The sequence below is a fragment of the Megalopta genalis genome, unplaced genomic scaffold (assembly GCF_051020955.1).
Source record: "Megalopta genalis isolate 19385.01 unplaced genomic scaffold, iyMegGena1_principal scaffold0033, whole genome shotgun sequence".
In the NCBI taxonomy this organism is placed as follows: domain Eukaryota; kingdom Metazoa; phylum Arthropoda; class Insecta; order Hymenoptera; family Halictidae; genus Megalopta; species Megalopta genalis.
In genome coordinates, this window is record NW_027476102.1 from 1,652,501 (window position 1) to 1,657,832 (window position 5,332).

Genomic DNA, 5,332 nt, shown 5'->3' on the forward strand with positions numbered 1-5,332 from the left:
GCATATGACTACTGGCAGGATCAACCAGGGAACTATACAATATGTATATATAAAATGGACAAAATTTAAATCCTTTTCCATCGTCGCCTGTTTCATATATATATGTCAGGTCGACACACCACTTTTCTCTTTCAAATATGTACAAGTTTTGCCACATTCCGCGCTTGTAACATATCTTCTTTAACGCTCAATTTCTTTCATTTTTCTACCATACAGATATTTTACCGTACGCCCAAAAACGTACGTATTATATTTTTGTTCTATCGTAAAATCACATTTTTCTACGTACGCCAGCTTCGTACGTTTCTATCTTTGCCTTCATAAAATCACAAGATAATTTTATCTTCAAGAGTCTCGCTATTAACATCTTGTAAGATAAATGTACGTCCCAGCTAAAACGTACAAATACTTCAAGTTAAGTAATAATATATCATCGCTATTGACAAATTTTTAAGATCCAAGACACAGTTCTCTCTATATGTTTTAATATTTTTTATGTACTCAAATATATTCAAAGGAAAAAGTACATGGGTGATGCCATAGTCGTGGAAGCGCGTACGCTCACGCTGATCTTCTGACCGCCGGAAGCACGAAACCTCTGATCTGGGCAAAATCGGCAAGCCGAGGAAGAACGGACAGGACACATGCTGGACTGGCGAGAAAGCGTGTTCTTCCGCTCGCGCTAGGCATTTCGATTTCTGACACCTCTTGATTTAAAAAATCAGTTTTTTGATAGTTTTCTCTCTCCACTGGGCTATTCATTTTAGCCACAGTTTTCAATTGGTACGATTTGCTTCCAAATCTTACAGATGCATTTTAAAAAATTTTTCCATCGCTCGGACAGAAGAGTCGATTGCTCAGTGAGTACGAGTATACATACAAAGTGCATACGGGTAACCAACCCCGTAGGGCTTGCCACATATGGGCCATTCGGTCAAAGACACCGACCCGTGGCCACGCTGTGTGGAGAAAAGTCCGTAACGTAAACGGCACGAAACAGTCAGGACCGAAGCCCCGAAGGAGCTCTGAGACAGCTTCTCGACCGAGATCGTAGAATTGGCCCAAAACCCGCTCTGCTCCGTCCGCCTCGCACGGACCGTGTATCTCTTATAGATACCGAACGGCCGGCAAGGACGCCGGCGCCGCCGGCCGAATAGCACGCGCGCTTATGAGTGTAAACCGCCGCGGCAACAGACCGCCCGGCCGTGCTGTTGTAACATAGCGCGTGAACGAACGAAAAAAAAATTTATAGTAAACATTAAAATAAATTACACTACCGTAAACTAGACAAAAAATTACACATTTTTTCCCAATATGAAAATTTTCACAAACTTTTCAAAGTCCCATCGCATCGAGTAAACTTTTTTAATAACGCTTCCGCACGATTCTAAATGCTTAATCCATATGTGAAATCGTTCACTGATCACGAATATCGTATTTAAAAAAATTACAAAAATTTATTTTTCCAAATAATCAAAAAAAACCGAAAAATCACAAGAGTAAAGTACCATTATTTTAAACAATATGTCGTTCTAAATGCTTAATCCCTATGTAAAAAAGTTATCTAAGCAAGAATATGTAATTGAAAAAAATTAGAAAAATTTATTTTAGCCGTAAATCGAAAATAATGGGGACACCGGAGCTGTTCGAAGCGCCGAGACGCGCCGCGTACGGCCGAATATTTTCCAAGTCCCAACGTACCGATCAAGAGTAAAGTACCATTTTCCTACATTAGATTTCGTTCTAAATGCTTAATCCCTATGTAAAAACGTTAGTTAAGCAAGAATATCGTATTTTTAAAAAAATCTAATGATAGGATTTCCCAGAAAATTGAAAAAACCGTAAAATGTCAAGAGTAAAGTGCCATTTTCTGACATTAGATTTCGTTCTAAATGCTTAATCCCTATGTAGAAACGTTAGTTAAGCAAGAATATCGTATTTTTAAAAAAATCTAATGATAGGATTTTTCAGAAAATTGAAAAAACCGTAAAATGTCAAGAGTAAAGTGCCCTTATTTTAAACAATGTATCGTTCTAAATGCTTAATCCCTATGTAAAAAAGTTATTTTAGCAGGAATATGTTATTGAAAAAAATTAGAAAAATTTATTTTAGCCGTAAATCGAAAATAATGGGGACACCGGAGCTGTTCGAAGCGCCGAGCGCGCCGCGTACGCCCGAATATTTTCAAAGTCCCAACGTACCGATCAAGAGTAAAGTACCATTTTCCTACATTAGATTTCGTTCTAAATGCTTAATCCCTATGTAAAAACGTTAGTTAAGCAAGAATATCGTATTTTTAAAAAAATCTAATGATAGGATTTTCCAGAAAATTGAAAAAACCGAAAAATGTCAAGAGTAAAGTGCCATTTTCTGACATTAGATTTCGTTCTAAATGCTTAATCCCTATGTAGAAACGTTAGTTAAGCAAGAATATCGTATTCTTAAAAAAATCTAATGATAGGATTTTTCAGAAAATTGAAAAAACCGTAAAATGTCAAGAGTAAAGTGCCCTTATTTTAAACAATGTATCGTTCTAAATGCTTAATCCCTATGTAAAAAAGTTATTTAAGCAAGAATATGTTATTGAATAAAATGAGAAAAATTTATTTTAGCCGTAAATCGAAAATAATGGATCGAGCGAATCGGTCGATTGCGCCGAGACGCGCTATGATGCAACAGACGAGCGATTGGAACGCCCGAATATTTTCAAAGTCCCAACGTACCGATCAAGAGTAAAGTACCATTTTCCTACATTAGATTTCGTTCTAAATGCTTAATCCCTATGTAAAAACGTTAGTTAAGCAAGAATATCGTATTTTTAAAAAAATCTAATGATAGGATTTCCCAGAAAATTGAAAAAACCGAAAAATGTCAAGAGTAAAGTGCCATTTTCTGACATTAGATTTCGTTCTAAATGCTTAATCCCTATGTAGAAACGTTAGTTAAGCAAGAATATCGTATTTTTAAAAAAATCTAATGATAGGATTTTTCAGAAAATTGAAAAAACCGTAAAATGTCAAGAGTAAAGTGCCCTTATTTTAAACAATGTATCGTTCTAAATGCTTAATCCATATGTAAAAAAGTTATTTAAGCAGGAATATGTTATTGAATAAAATGAGAAAAATTTATTTTAGCCGTAAATCGAAAATAATGGATCGAGCGAATCGGTCGATTGCGCCGAGACGCGCTATGATGCAACAGACGAGCGATTGGAACGCCCGAATATTTTCAAAGTCCCAACGTACCGATCAAGAGTAAAGTACCATTTTCCTACATTAGATTTCGTTCTAAATGCTTAATCCCTATGTAAAAACGTTAGTTAAGCAAGAATATCGTATTTTTAAAAAAATCTAATGATAGGATTTTCCAGAAAATTGAAAAAACCGAAAAATGTCAAGAGTAAAGTGCCATTTTCTGACATTAGATTTCGTTCTAAATGCTTAATCCCTATGTAGAAACGTTAGTTAAGCAAGAATATCGTATTTTTAAAAAAATCTAATGATAGGATTTTTCAGAAAATTGAAAAAACCGTAAAATGTCAAGAGTAAAGTGCCCTTATTTTAAACAATGTATCGTTCTAAATGCTTAATCCCTATGTAAAAAAGATATTTAAGCAGGAATATGTTATTGAAAAAAATTAGAAAAATTTATTTTAGCCGTAAATCGAAAATAATGGATCGAGCGAATCGGTCGATTGCGCCGAGACGCGCTATGATGCAACAGACGAGCGATTGGAACGCCCGAATATTTTCAAAGTCCCAACGTACCGATCAAGAGTAAAGTACCATTTTCCTACATTAGATTTCGTTCTAAATGCTTAATCCCTATGTAAAAACGTTAGTTAAGCAAGAATATCGTATTTTTAAAAAAATCTAATGATAGGATTTTCCAGAAAATTGAAAAAACCGAAAAATGTCAAGAGTAAAGTGCCATTTTCTGACATTAGATTTCGTTCTAAATGCTTAATCCCTATGTAGAAACGTTAGTTAAGCAAGAATATCGTATTTTTAAAAAAATCTAATGATAGGATTTTTCAGAAAATTGAAAAAACCGTAAAATGTCAAGAGTAAAGTGCCCTTATTTTAAACAATGTATCGTTCTAAATGCTTAATCCCTATGTAAAAAAGATATTTAAGCAGGAATATGTTATTGAAAAAAATTAGAAAAATTTATTTTAGCCGTAAATCGAAAATAATGGATCGAGCGAATCGGTCGATTGCGCCGAGACGCGCTATGATGCAACAGACGAGCGATTGGAACGCCCGAATATTTTCAAAGTCCCAACGTACCGATCAAGAGTAAAGTACCATTTTCCTACATTAGATTTCGTTCTAAATGCTTAATCCCTATGTAAAAACGTTAGTTAAGCAAGAATATCGTATTTTTAAAAAAATCTAATGATAGGATTTCCCAGAAAATTGAAAAAACCGAAAAATGTCAAGAGTAAAGTGCCATTTTCTGACATTAGATTTCGTTCTAAATGTTTAATCCCTATGTAGAAACGTTAGTTAAGCAAGAATATCGTATTTTTAAAAAAATCTAATGATAGGATTTTTCAGAAAATTGAAAAAACCGTAAAATGTCAAGAGTAAAGTGCCCTTATTTTAAACAATGTATCGTTCTAAATGCTTAATCCATATGTAAAAAAGTTATTTAAGCAGGAATATGTTATTGAATAAAATGAGAAAAATTTATTTTAGCCGTAAATCGAAAATAATTGATCGAGCGAATCGGTCGATTGCGCCGAGACGCGCTATGATGCAACAGACGAGCGATTGGAACGCCCGAATATTTTCAAAGTCCCAACGTACCGATCAAGAGTAAAGTACCATTTTCCTACATTAGATTTCGTTCTAAATGCTTAATCCCTATGTAAAAACGTTAGTTAAGCAAGAATATCGTATTTTTAAAAAAATCTAATGATAGGATTTCCCAGAAAATTGAAAAAACCGAAAAATGTCAAGAGTAAAGTGCCATTTTCTGACATTAGATTTCGTTCTAAATGCTTAATCCCTATGTAGAAACGTTAGTTAAGCAAGAATATCGTATTTTTAAAAAAATCTAATGATAGGATTTTTCAGAAAATTGAAAAAACCGTAAAATGTCAAGAGTAAAGTGCCCTTATTTTAAACAATGTATCGTTCTAAATGCTTAATCCATATGTAAAAAAGTTATTTAAGCAGGAATATGTTATTGAATAAAATGAGAAAAATTTATTTTAGCCGTAAATCGAAAATAATTGATCGAGCGAATCGGTCGATTGCGCCGAGACGCGCTATGATGCAACAGACGAGCGATTGGAACGCCCGAATATTTTCAAAGTCCCAACGTA

At 34.3% G+C, this 5,332-nt stretch overlaps 1 non-coding gene across 1 annotated transcript in view; it reads right to left on the bottom strand.

The window, feature by feature from the left end:
* Window positions 1–31, bottom strand: part of LOC143261069 (small subunit ribosomal RNA) — a 1,921-nt gene extending 1,890 nt beyond the window's left edge. Inside the window, exon 1 of the ribosomal RNA XR_013035294.1 lies at window positions 1–31. This exon is cut by the window's left edge and continues 1,890 nt beyond it. This is a non-coding gene — a ribosomal RNA (small subunit ribosomal RNA).
* Window positions 32–5,332: the final 5,301 nt, after the last annotated feature.